Here is a 14,771-nt window from a genome sequence, read left to right on the forward strand (position 1 = left end):
AATGAGTACCTCATCTCTGTACCCCCACACATACAATTATCTGTAAGGTCCCTCAGTCGAGCAGTGAATTGCAAACACAGATTCAACTACAAAGACCAGGGAGGTTTTCCAATGCCTCGCAAAGAAGGGCACCTATTGGTAGATGGGTAAAAACAAAAAAGCAGAGTTTGAATATATCCCTTTGAACATGGTGAAGTTATTAATTACACTTTGGATGGTGTATCAATGCACCCAGTCACTACAAAGATACAGGTGTCCTTCCTAATGCCGTTGCTGGAGAGGAAGGAAACCGCTCAGGGATTTCACCATGGTGACTTTAAAATAGTTACATGGAGTTTAATGGCTGTGTCAGGACAAACCTGAGGATGGATCAACAACATTGTTGTTACTCCACAATACTAACCTAATTGACAGAGTGAAAAGAAGGAAGCCTGTACAGAATAAAAATATTCCAAAACATGCATCTTGTTTCCAACAAGGCACTAAAGTAATACTGCGAAACACTTTTTGTCCTGAATACAAAGTGTTATGTTTGGGGCAAATCCAATAAAATACATTACTGAGTACCACTCTCCATATTTTCAAGCATAGTTGTGGCTACATGTTATGGGTATGCTTGTAATCATTAAGGACTGGGGGATTTTTTCAGGATAAAAAAGAAACAGAATGGAGCTATGCACAGGCAAAATCCTAGAGGAAAACCTGGTTGTCTGCTTTCCACCAGACACTGGGAGATTAATTCACCCTTTCAACCGGACAATAACCTAAACCACAAGGCCAGATCTACATTGGAGTTGCTTACCAAGAACACAGTGAATGTTCCTGAGTGGCTGAGTTATTGTTTTGACTTAAATCTGCTTGAACATCTATGGCATGACTTGAAAATGGTTGTCTAGCAATGATCAACAACCAATATAACAGAGCTTGAAGAATTTAGAAAATAATAATGGGCAAATATTGTACAATCCAAGTGTGCAAAGCTCTTAGAGACTTACCCCAAAAAGACTCACAGCTATAATCGCTGCAAAAGGTGATTCTAACATCTATTGACTCAGGGGTGTTATGGAAATTAGATATTTCTGTATTTAATTTTCAATACATTTGCTACAATTTCTAAAAACTTTTTCACATTGTCATTATGGGGTAGTGTGTGTAGGGGGGTGAGAATAAAAATCTATTTGATCAATTTTGAATTCACGCTGTAACACAAAATGTGGAATAAGTGAACAGGTATGCATACTTTCTGAAGGCACTGTAAGTTTCTATAATTTCTCCCTAGCCTCAATCCTTTTCATTGAGATGCAGCCCTGACCTCAGAAGCCAACCAAGTGCCCTCTCAATCCCCTGAATCAGTAAGCTCACCTGAGAGCAGGCTGTCATTTAGCAGCCAGTCATTAGTGACTGTGTGTGTGTGTGTGTGTGTGTGTGTGTGTGTGTGTGTTCGCTTTCAGTGTCATTTGATCCCTCATTTTTGGTGTACTTTTAAAATTGTGTGTGTTAAAAGTGTATATTTTACAAATATATGTGCTCTGGTCATTTTTTAGACTTGGAACAAGACTCTGCTGTGCACAAGGACATTATCTTATTTTTCTCCTGATATAGGATATTAATGCGTCTCCTCTCCCCAGTCTGAAAGTCGCCCTCTCTTCCCCTCCCGTGGGCGACGCCGTGGACCTCTCTGGAGTGCCACTGGATGTACGGGACATGGAGCGCCTGGCTGCCCACCTCTGTCTGCACGCCGCCTGTATGCGAAGCCTCGACTTGGGCTTCATCGAGCTCACGGACCAGGTCATATGAAAACGTCTCAATATTACAAATACAGCTTGTATAATATATTTAATGACTATGACCGATTGTCAGTTGAACCAAAAATCATAGTATTTCACTTCTAAAATTAAAATTCAACACTGAGCAAGAGCTTGTGTAACCCACAGGGATCAAACCCTAGATTGTTTCTAAACAAAGCAAAAAAAGATACGTCCCTTTTTCAGGACCCTGTCCTTCAAAGATAATTCGTAAAAATCCAAATAACTTCACAGATCTTCATTGTAAAGGGTTAAACACTGTTTCCCATGCTTGTTCAATGAACCATAAACAATTAATGAACATGCACCTGTGGAACGGTCGTTAAGACACTAACAGCTTACAGACGGTAGGCAATTAAGGTCACAGTTATGAAAATGTAGGACACTAAAGAGGCCTTTCTACTGACTCTGAAAAACACAAAGATCGATGCCCAGGGTCCCTGCTCATCTGCGTGACCGTGCCTTAGGCATGCTGCAAGGAGGCATGAGGATTGCAGATGTGGCCAGGGCAATAAATTGCAATGCCCGTACTGTGAGACGCCTAAGACAGCGCTACAGGGAGACAGGATGGACAGCTGATCGTCCTCGCAGTGGCAGACCACGTGAAACATCACCTGCACAGGATCGGTACATCCAAACATCACACCTGCGGGACAGGTACAGGATGGCAACAACAACTGCCCGAGTTACACCAGGAACTCACAATCCCTCCATCAGTGCTAAAGACTGTCCGCAATAGGCTGAGAGAGGCTGGACTGAGTGCTTGAAGGCCTGTTGTAAGGCAGGTCCTCACCAGACATCACTGGCAACAACGTCGCCTATGGGCACAAACCCACCATTGCCGGACCAGACGGGACTGGCAAAAAATGCTCTTCACTAACGAGTCGCGGTTTGTCTCACCAGGGGTGATGGTCAGATTCGCGTTTATCGTCGAAGGAATGAGCGTTACACCGAGGCCTGTGCTCCGGAGCGGGATAGAGGTGGAGGGTCCATCATGGTCTGGGGCGGTGTCACAGCATTATCGGACTGAGCTTGTTGTCATTGCAGGCAATCTCAACGCTTTGCGTTGCAGGGAAACATCCTCCTCCCTCATGTGGTACCCTTCCTCCAGGCTCATTCTGACATGACCCTCCAGCATGACAATTCCACCAGCCGTACTGCCCGTTCTGTGCGTGATTTCCTGCAAGACAGGAATGTCAGTGTTCTGCCATGGCCAGCGAAGAGCCCAGATCTCAATCCCAGAAATATCCGGGAACATGCAGGTGCCTTGGTGGAAGAGTGGGGTAACATCTCACAGCAAGAACAGGCAAATCTGCTGCAGTCCATGAGGAGGAGATGCACTGCAGTACTTAATGCAGCTGGTGGCCACACCAGATACTGACTGTTACTTTTGATTTTGATCCCCCCTTTGTTCAGGGACACATTATTCCATTTCTGTTAGTCATATGTCTGGGGAACTTCTTCAGTTTATGTCTCAGTTGTTGAATCTTGTTCTGTTCATACAAATGTTTACTCATGTTAAGTTGACAGTGAGATGACGTTTCTTTTTTTGCTGAGTTTAGTTCGTTTTATCTCCATGGTGTAACCCACAGAGATTGAACCCTAGATTGTTTCTAGTTAGTTTGTTTTATCTTCATGGTGTAACCCATCTCCAGCGCAGCTTGGAATATCTCCAGAGGAAGGAAATTACACCCTACTAATGCACAGACACAGTCACCTCCCCTAGCCAGTTGTCTCCAAATAACTATGTGCTATATAAACACTAGTGTCTCAATTTTGGTGAAAGTCACAATATACAAGGGATGCATGTTCAACTATGTTATGCTCCGGGTGACGTTTTCCTTAGGTGCAGATCCAGGATCAGCTTCCCCTCCCCCAATCTTAACCTTAATCATTAGTAAGGAAAATGCATCAGCGACGAGGGGCAACTTCATCCTACTCACTCTGTTACACAGGCACTGCTACTGCTGGTGCCAATGCTGGCCACGGTGCCCTGCCTCCAGATGCTGGCGCTCAACGCCAACCGGCTGACGTGTGCCGTCCTTTGCCAGCTCACCGACACCCTCAAGGACCCGTGCTGCTTCCCTGCCCTCACCGGGATGGACCTGGGCAACAACAGGGACATCTTTTCCCTTACTCATGGGCCTAAGGAAGCGCTGCCCCAAGCAGTGCAAGCTGCCCACCATCCAGGAGCAGGGAGAGGCCCAGGGACAGGGGGGCAATGCCCATGGAGAGAACTCCAATGGCAGGCCACTCAAGGGGGAAAGCAGGGCTGGAGCTGGGGATGGGACCTCTGGTGAGTGGCAAGGATGGAGGACACTGGACGATACTGAGGAAGAAGAGTTAGAGGACGAGATATGGGACTGTAACATGAGGAATCCAGTGAATGGAGACGGAGGACAAAAATATTTAAAGAGCGTGGCACACAGTGGCGTTGGCGAATAATCATCCAGCCAATCCAAACAGCCAATAGGAAGGGAGATTGATGATCACGTGTCCCCTCAGTCAACCAATCAGACCTGAACATTTTTGGGGGGGCTGTATATTGAGTGAAGTGAAACATTCAGCAAGTTGCAGATAGAAACGTATGAATAGAGCTGACACCATTCCCTATTCGCCAGACATAATGGGACCCATCTCGTCCAAAAGGTTGAGTCAAGTTTGCCAAAAATCACCTGGAAGTACCTGGATGATCATCAACACTCTTGAAAGAATGTTCTACGGACAGATGAGTCAGAAGTATAACTTTTTGGACGACGTGGGTCCCATTATGCCTGGCGAAAACCAAACACTTCATTCCACAGTAATAACCTTATACCAATGGTCAAGAATGATGGTGGTAGTGTGATGGTTTGGGGATGCTTTGCTGCCTCAGGACCTGAATGACTTGCCTTAATAGAAGGAACCATGAATTCTTCTCAAATGTGACGTTTTTGAATGGCCTAGTCAAAGTCCAGACCTAATCCCAATTGAGATGTTGTGGCAGGACTTGAAACGAGCAGTTCATGCTTGAAAACCCACAAATTCGCTGAGTTAACCTCTCTAGGGGAGGTGGGACGAAATCGTCCCACACTATTCAACAGCCAGTGACAAATCAGAGCGCAAATTTTAAAACCACAAAATGTCATAATTCAAAGTTCTCAAACATAGGACTATTTTAGAACCATTTTATAGATACACTTCTCCTGAATCGAACCACGTTGTCCTATTTCCAAAAGGCTTTACAGCGAAAGCAAAACATTAGATTATGTTAGGAGAGTACATAGACACAAAAAACCACACAGCCATTTCCAAGCAACTAGCATGCATCACAAATACCCAAAACACAGCTAAATTCAGCACTAACCTTTGCTCTTCATCAGATGACACTCCTAGGACATTATGTTATACAATACATGCATGTTTTGTTCAATCAAGTTCATATTTATATCAAAAACCAGCTTTTTACATCAGCATGTGCTGTTCAGAACTAGCATACCCACCGCAAACTTCCGGTGAATTTACTAAATTACTCACGATAAACGTTGACAAAATACATAACAATTACTTTAAGAATTATAGATACAGAACTCCTTTATGCAATCGCTATGTCTGATTTTAAAATAGCTTTTCGGCGAAAGCACATTTTGCAATATTCTGAGTACATAGCTCGGCCATCATGGCTAGCTAATTTGACACGCACCAAGTTTGGGACAACCTAAACTCAGAATTACTATTAGAAAAATTGGATTACCTTTCCTGTTCTTCGTCAGAATGCACTCCCAGGACTTCTACTTCAACAACAAATGTTGTTTTGGTTCCAAATAATCCATAGTTATATTCAAATAGCTCCGTTTTGTTCGTGCGTTCAGGTCACTATCCGAAGGGTGACGCGTGAGCGCATTTCGTGACAAAAAAATTAGAAATATTCCATTACCGTACTTAGAAGCATGTCAAACGCTGTTTAAAATCAATTTTTATGCGATTTTTTTTTCTCCTAAAATAGCGATAATATTCCAACCGGGCAACGTTGTATTCATTCAAAGGCTGAAAGAAAAAAATGGAGTAGTCTTGTGAATGCGCATCTCAGTCTCACTGTCCCCAGGCTGACCACTTACAAATTCTGCTGCTTTTCTTTGCCCAGAGACAGCAGACACCTCATTCCACTTTCTGGCGGCTTTAGAGAGCCAATGGAAGCCTTAGAAAATGTCACGTTACAGCACAGATGCTGTATTTTCGATAGAGATGCAACAGAAGGACAACAAATTGTCACAGGGAACTTCCTGTATGGAATCTTCTCAGGTTTTGGCCTGCCATATGAGTTCTGTTATACTCAGACACCATTCTAACCGTTTTAGAAACTTTAGAGTGTTTTCTATCCAAATCGACTAATTATATGCATATTCTAGTTTCTGGGCCAGAATAGTAACCAGATTAAATCGGGTACGTTTTTTATCCTGCCGTGAAAATACTTCCCCCTATACCACAACAGGTTAAAGGAGTTCTGCATAGAATTCCTCCATAGCGACGTGAGAAACTGATTAACAACTACAGGAAGAGTTTGGTTCGAGTCTTTGCAGCTAAAGGTGGCACAACCAGTTATTGAGTTTAAGGGGGCAGTTACATTTTTACACAGGGGCATTGGGTGTTGCATAACTTTGTTAATGAAATAAGTATGTCATTGTTGTGTTATTTGTTCACTTAGGTTCCCTTTATCTAATATTAGGTTTTGGTTGAAGATCTGATAACATTCAGGATTTTTTTTTGCAAAAGTAGAGAGAATTAGAAAAAGGGCAAATATTTTTTCACAGCACTGTACATCGAGGGGAGCCCCCTGTAGAACATTGAGAATTTAGACTCCCTGTTCTTTCAGGGGTCTGTTCAGAAGGGTGCAGCGTTACAAAACTTTGATAAAAATGCTTTTTGTAGAACAGAAAGGACTTTCCCTCGTGTAATTGGGAATCATGTCAGCTCTATGTATCTTTTTTTTTATATGAAACGTTTTGACGTTTCAATTCACTGAATGTATTATTGATGTGCCCTGTGTCCATGTCCATGCCCTCTCTAAGTGAGATGGATCCAACAGCATATTTAGGACAAGAGAATAAGCTGCATTCAATGTGCATTGCAGTATGATAGAACTGGAATGGAAGCTATAACATGTGACTTTGTCGGTCATCACACCCAACTAGAACACAAAGAACTTGGCACATGAAAATGAGAGAGAGATAGTTTGGAATGGATCACGTACTGTACAGTACCTCTTGCTTGCTCACTTTTTTTGCGAGATCTCTGAATAGAGAGTTGGTGAAGACGGTGAGTGGATGCTGTGGGGACTTCACACTCTGCTGACTACAAGTTTTAGATGAGAGACCAAGCAAGTCCTATTCTTTAACTTAGATTTTTGGATGAGATGGAGACGTGAGTTCAACATATCAATTATTAATTTGTAGACATTAGCCTATTAAATACAAACCATCCTAGGTTTTGTATTGAAGTCAATGTACCCAGAGGAGGACAGAAGCTATCTGTCCTCCGGCTACACCCCAGTGCTACCCGACAGAGTGCTGTTGAGGCTACTGTAGACCTTCTTTGAAGAATAGTGTGTTTGAATCAATTATTTGGTGATGTGATTATATTTAGTATAGTTTTATCTAAAAAGGATAACTTATTAAATGTTTTACAATTTTTATTTTCTATGAAATTCACTGAGGAGGATGGTCCTCCCCTTCCTCCTCTGAGGAGATAGATTTCACTAAATATCATTACATTTGAAATCAACCAGAGCTTGAAACCCTAGGCCTATGTATTGTCTATTTTTAGTTGAACCCTGGGTTGAATTGAAACAATAGCTGTTCATGACTTTGCAAATGCTATATAGGCCTAAATAGCATCATTGATGATTTATGAGTGATAAAGTATGGTCACATTTCCTCTGCTCTGCTAAACCTACCCTTTGGAATGAATTCGATAGCAACAATGAATCTATTTAGTTTTTAAGTGGATATTTCTCAACATTCATTCTCACGATATCACATAGCTATTGGGCTGGGCTTGGTTAAAACCTTGGATGAGAGATCAAACGGTAGCTGTAGATAGATCAATTCTCCAGTAGGAGTTAATGCCCAGCCTATTGTTTTTTTTATGATAGTCGATGTAACATTGAAGTTCTGCCGTTGATTTAAAGGTACAAATTCAGAATAATTTATACACGGTTTGTCTCTGTTAAAATTTGGTTACCATAATAACATAATCATGTGGTTCAAATTTGTCCATCAAAACAAGAGTTTACATTGATTCCACATCACAATACGTTGACAAATTACGTTGAAACAACATTGATTCCACCAGTTTGTGCCCAGTGGGTTGTCACTCATTGTCATCCATTGCCAAACATGAGCAATGGAGACACAAACAGATCTGGGACCAGGCAGTAAGTACTTCCCATCTGGTAATGTGTCATTCTAACCTCCATCAAGCTTGTCAAGCAATGTTAAAAAAATAATAATGTCAAATAGCACATACTACACGTTTTTTTAATGACCAGTATTTTATTCCCTGTTCTTTTCATTCTTCGACGGAAAAACTAGAGCGAGATTTGTTTGCATCCAGTGTGGATTAATGTTATGGCCTACATTACAGCATGTTTTATGCATTTAAATGACAATGTCTCCCCAAAATGTGGTTCCTTGGAAGTTTTGGGAACGTATGTTTTTAGTTTCACATTGGTTGTGGAAACAAAGCCATACGTTTCCTGACCGGTAAAACTGAACGTTTTTTTAAATGTTCTGAGAACAGAAGTGAACATTAACTGTTCTGGGAATGTTTATTTTTAGGTTGCAGGGAGGTTCTAAGAACATTTTACTGATTCCTTAAAAGTTTTCCATTAAGGTTTTATTAACGCTCTGAGAATGGAAATTATTGGTTATTTTGAGTTTTTTTAATAACTTAACTTTCACTGAATGTTAAGATTTTTTTCTTTAGGAATGTAGTGAAGTAAAAGTTGGCAAAAATATCAATAGTAAAGTACAGATACCCCAAAAAACTACTTAAGTAGTACTTAAGTACTTTACACCACTGTGTATGTGTAACCTACACCGTATTCACTACAGTGTCATGACTGTCCTGTGAGGATCCAAATTGATCAGATCAGCTTGGCAATAAATAACTTCAACCAGACCCCCTCTCACCCGCAGAGGGGGGAGAAGGGAACTGGGGGGGGGGGTTGACAGCTCACACCCTGTTGTAAATCAATGACAGAACATTCAGCATCTCTATCTCCAATGTTCACCACAGGAATGTGCCTTTGCTTCACAGACATTTTCCTGCCGAAACTCTAACATGTTCTAAAGTGAATACTGGAACAATATTTCTAATATAGAACGTGGGGAATGGTCAGAGGTGACCTAAAAGAACACTGTCGGTTTGGTTGTTTATTTTGTGATGTTATACTGTAGAAGAAATACTGTAACTTAAAGTATACATACTACATGCACAAAGTTTTCATCCTCTGTGTTGTGCATGAAATATGAAAAATTATTAGAGTTTTTGTTAAGATAGGGATATGATTTTAGGAGCCATAAGAGATAGTTTCACATAACTTTGTACAAGTGACAAGCCACACCCCTGAGTGAGGTCAGTGAGCCTGATGGAACCGCCCGTTTGAATGAACTGTATAAAATGATGGGTTAAGAATTAACATAGCAGACCAGAGAGATGTTGAGCTGCAGCTCACGTTTAAAGTGGTTTGAACTCTGAAACCACTCAACACGAGGTAGAAACGATAAAGTCACCTCCCGGACAATCACTGGTACGGCTGATTTAGTAAAGTATCTAGAAAAGCGAATTTATGTGGGACCATTACCCTTCTCAAATCACCGTAGTACACTACTCTCATTACCCCATTGAGAACCATCGACACGGCTGGCTAGCCTATCTTCAAATAAGCTTCTTCCAGAGCGAATGGAAGTAGAATAAGCTCTGTAGTTCTGTTCAGGACTACACAATAAGTCACCGGATATCGGACGACTGCAGAGGAGAACAACCGTAGAAGACGGGTGGGGACCCCTTTTGGACAATCAGAGCCTTACAAGCGTGCCGCGAAAAGGTCCAACCAACCCCCTTTCCAAGAAGGCCAGGTTCCGAAAGAGATATACGGTGAACCAAGGCATTTCCATGTAAATACATTCACGATTTCTTTACTCCAAGCGGGCGGCGGTTCATGTGCAAAGTATAAGTGAGAGTAGTTTCAAAATGTACCAACGTTTAGTGTCTCTGTCTGTCTGTCTGTCTGTCTGTCTGTCTGTCTGTCTGTCTGTCTGTCTGTCTGTCTGTCTGTCTGTCTGTCTGTCTGTCTGTCTGTCTGTCTGTCTGTCTGTCTGTCTGTCTGTCTGTCTGTCTGTCTGTCTGTCGTAACAAGCCGCCATATTGTTGTCAGTCCGCTTGGGACCTGTTTCTAATGTATTAAGTGTGTATATTTATCCTGTGTTACCATTTAGTTAGCTAGTAAATAAATAATTAAACCAATTTGTGTTGTACTGAATCATAAGTAAGGCTCAGGTTCTTTCAGATGCAAGGAGGATACAACTGTTCAGAATGATGATATGATATGAGGTTATGATTGATAAGTTGACTGTTTATGGATGTAATAGCTTTTAGTTTAATTCAGGACATGTTAACTCTTTCAAGAACCACTCTCGTGGTGTCCCAAATCCTAATGAGTTAATTATTTCATGATTCATTTAATCAATTAAACATAGTTAGTTGATTAGATAAATAACAGTCATCAGATTAATGAAAGTAAAGTCACGACAACAGGCACAAACACATAGTCCTGAGCTGTGTTTGAAAACTCATACTAACTGTACTATTTGTGACGTGAATTGAATATATAGTAAGCTTATTGGTCATAGTATGGATATAGTTTGTATGCCAAAAGTTCCCGGATGTCGTACTAAATTCACCAAAATATGAAGTATACACACAGAGGACACTATTTCCGTACTTTAGGGCCCATAATGCAATTCTTAAGGAAATGGGCATGGCTTCACATCGTTTTCAGATTTGAAGAAAATGGCGGAAAATATGCAGCCGAAGTACAACGAGCGGATACAAATTAGGTGTTTTAACTAATTATGACAAATGTTAAGAAAATGTTGAGCAATGTAATGACTTTTCAAATAAGTTACCTTACACGTTATGTTGGCTGATAATTTGTTACCTACGCTGTACTTACGAACCACATAGCATATCATTACAGCAGTATGTACCGGTATGTTGTTAGCTAGCTACCTAACTTAGTTGGCTACTTATACATCAAACTTGCCAGTATATTAACTATAGGCTATGTAACTTAACTACCCATCGTTTATTAACTTGATTATTCCCATCATTCTTAGCTTAGCTAAATGGTATAGTCATTGTGCGTTCTCAATCGACATTCGGGTGCTTTCGTAAATTCAATCTGGCGATCTACTCCGATTTCAGAGCACTCAACACCAGTTGAATATGGGCGGTGTCAGTAAACGTCTGCAAAAAAGCGCAATTCAATTGATGCCAGCAACACAGTTACAGTCATTAACACTCTGGATAACATGACAACTGCCTAACCAGCTCTGCTAGGGCGAGTAAAATGGTCAGTGGTCTCATTTGTGTCTGGGAGAAGCTAGCAAGCTAGCCAACGTTAGCTTGATTGCCGTTGTAAGATCAGAACACTCAAATCAACCCTACTCTTGGCCGGGGCGTCCAGTGTGCGCTCCGAGAGCGAAACACTCTGAATTTACAAACAGACAATCTGACAACGTTCCCCAGCTAGCAATGAGGAATCGGCCCAGAAGCGGCCCTCTTTCGGGGTGTCGGAACTGATTGATTCGGCCCAGAATCAAGTATCGGACTCGGCCCGGGAATCAAAATGAATGACTGCCCAGAATCGGCCCAAGTACATCAGGCCGTTTCCGTCTACCGGAATTCAGCTGACTTTGCCGGCATCTTACCAGAAACCCCCCAGAAGCGGCCCGATGCATATTTAAATAAATGTATGCAAAATTACCCGATTTAGTAATTTTAAATATGACTATTATACACATCCACAAAAAAAACATTTTGTGTCGGAGGAAACACCATTCACCTGGTGACCATGTCACCGTGCGTGCGCGTGGCCCGCCACAGGAGTCGCTACAGCGCAATGGGACAAGGACATCCCGGCCAAACCCTCCCCAAACTCGGACGACGCTAGGCCAATATTACGTCGCCTCATGGGTCTCCTGGGCGCGGCCAGCGCGGGTCTCGAACCAGCATCTGTTGCAACACAGTTTGCACTGCATTGGAGTGTCTTAGATTGCTGCGCCACTCGGGAGGCTCCATCCACAAAGTTTTTGATGCTTATCAATTGCCTTGCACAAAGTATCAAAATACTAAAATACTACACAGGACTCTTAAAGAATTTAATTTAAATGTTAATTGTATTTCGTTGATCACAGAAACAGAGAAAATATGGAAAAATAAATAATGGAATGTTAATTACATAAAGCAGCCCGTGTAATCATCTGCCAGAGAGTAGCCCCAATCGGCCCGAGCCTCAAGTAATACATTTGGTGCAGATAACACACCGGAATCAGCCAGAGCCCAATCCCCAAATCCTAGCCATAAGTAATACTGCCGAAGGCGGCCCAGACTCGGGCCACATGACTTCGGCCGAGTCTGACTCTCAGCCTAGTGCCCCAACTCTCAGCTAGAATCGGCCTAGATCCACTGTACTAGCTGGGTCTGAATTTACGAGCGGAATTTGGCACTTCAGATTGAATTTAAGAACACAATTTTGTAATTTGTTATGCTAACTAGCTAGTAAGAGGTTGCATAGCAACAGCATCATGTTCCAGTAGACTGGCAAAGAGCTAGTATGCTCAACTGAAAGGATACTGTTTGTTTACAGTATACTAAAATGAACTAATAGTACATAGTATGTACAGTGAGGGAAAAAAGTATTTGATCCCCTGCTGATTTTGTATGTTTGCCCACTGACAAAGAAATGATCAGTCTATAATTTGAATGGTAGGTTTATTTGAACAGTGAGAGACAGAATAACAACAACAAAAAAATCCAGAAAAACGCATGTCAAAAATGTTATAAAATGATTTGCATTTTAATGAGGGAAATAAGTATTTGACCCCTCTGCAAAACATGACTTAGTACTTGGTGGACACAGAGGTCAGACATTTCTTGTAGTTTGCCACCAGGTTTGCACACATCTCAGGAGGGATTTTGTCCCACTCCTCTTTGCAGATCTTCTCCCAAGTCATTAAGGTTTCGAGGCTGATGTTTGGCAACTCGAACCTTCAGCTCCCTCGACAGTTTTCTATGGGATTAAGGTCTGGAGACTGGCTAGGCCCCTCCAGGACCTTTATGTGTTTCTTCTTGAGCCACTCCTTTGTTGCCTTGGCCGTGTGTTTTGGGTCATTGTCATGCTGGAATACCCATCCACGACCCATTTTCAATTCCCTGGCTGAGGGAAGGAGGTTCTCACCCAAGATTTGACGGTACATGGCCCCGTCCATCGTCTCTGATGCGGTGAAGTTGTCCTGTCCCCTTAGCAGAAAAACACCCCCAAAGCATAATGTTTCCACCTCCATGTTTGACGGTGGGGATGGTGTTCTTGGGCTCATAGGCAGCATTCCTCCTCCTCCAAACACGGCGAGTTGAGTTGATGCCAAAGAGCTCCATTTTGGTCTCATCTGACCACAACACTTTCACCCAGTTGTCCTCTGAATCATTCAGATGTTCATTGGCAAACTTCAGAAGGGCATGTATATGTGCTTTCTTGAGCAGGGGGACCTCGCGGGTGCTGCAGGATTTCAGTCCTTCACGGCGTAGTGTGTTACCAATTGTTTTCTTGGTGACTATGGTCCCAGCTGCCTTGAGATCATTGACAAGATCCTCCCGTGTAGTTCTGGGCTGATTCCTCACCGTTCTCATGATCATTGCAACTCCACGAGGTGAGATCTTGCATGGAGCCCCAGGCCGAGGGAGATTTGCGAATAATTGCACCAACTGTTGTCACCTTCTCACCAAGCTGCTTGGCGATGGTCTTGTAGCCCATTCCAGCCTTGTAGGTCTACAATCTTGTCCATGACATCCTTGGAGAGCTCTTTGATCTTGGCCATGGTGGAGAGTTTGGTATCTGATTGATTGATTGCTTCTGTGGACAGGTGTCTTTTATACAGGTAACAAACTGAGATTAGGAGCACTCCCTTTAAGAGTGTGTTCTTAATCTCAGCTCGTTACCTGTATAAAAGACACCTGGGAGCCAGAAATCTTTCTGATTGAGAGGGGGTCAAATACTTATTTCCCCTCATTAAAATGCAAATCAATTTATAAAAATTTTGACATGCGTTTTTCTGGATTTTTTTGTTGTTATTCTGTCTCTCGCTGTTCAAATAAACCTACCATTAAAATTATAGACTGATTCTTTCTTTGTCAGTGGGCAAACGTACAAAATCAGCAGAGGATGAAATAATTTTTTCCCTCACTGTCATGTATATACTCATTAAGTATGGGTATTCGAACACAGCTCTGGATTAGAAAACTTTCAATGGAGAATCTCAATTGAGATTTTTTTAAATCCTGGTCTGTATCCACAAAGCATCTAAGAGTAGGAATGCTGATCTAAGATCAGTTTTGCCTTTTAGATAATAATAACTGTTCTATAGTTTGCATGGTGCCCTCGTAGCAGCATAAGCACAGAGCTCATGTTACTGTGTACATATTTTGTTATTTTGTAGGTGTTTTTAATTGCAGCTTTTTTGTTTTTGATAACATTCAAATCAAATGTATGTATATAGCCCTTCTTAGATCAGCTGATATCTCAAAGTGCTGTACAGAAACCCAGCCTAAAACCCCAAACAGCAAGCAATGCATGTGTAGAAGCACGGTGGCTAGGAAAAACTCCCTAGAAAGGCCAAAACCTACTAAGAAACCTAGAGAGGAACCAGG

At 42.0% G+C, this 14,771-nt stretch overlaps 1 protein-coding gene across 4 annotated transcripts in view; it reads left to right on the forward strand.

Annotated features, from left to right (window-relative positions):
* The window catches only part of LOC106567578 (adapter molecule crk), a 42,160-nt gene that overhangs the window by 13,403 nt on the left and 13,986 nt on the right, over positions 1 to 14,771 (forward strand). For 2 of the 4 annotated variants that reach the window (XM_082960280.1, XM_014137061.3), the window contains exon 1: positions 9,216 to 9,961. The exons of 1 other annotated variant lie outside the window; for it this stretch is intronic. The gene's annotated coding sequence lies outside the window, so the exon portion shown is untranslated. Of the gene's footprint in view, positions 1 to 1,628; positions 1,789 to 9,215; positions 9,962 to 14,771 lie in introns of those variants that run through there. One more of the 4 variants, XM_082960279.1, reaches the window with a different exon arrangement.

Source organism: Salmo salar, chromosome 13, assembly GCF_965601325.2.
Source record: "Salmo salar chromosome 13, fSalSal1, whole genome shotgun sequence".
Lineage (NCBI taxonomy): Eukaryota > Metazoa > Chordata > Actinopteri > Salmoniformes > Salmonidae > Salmo > Salmo salar.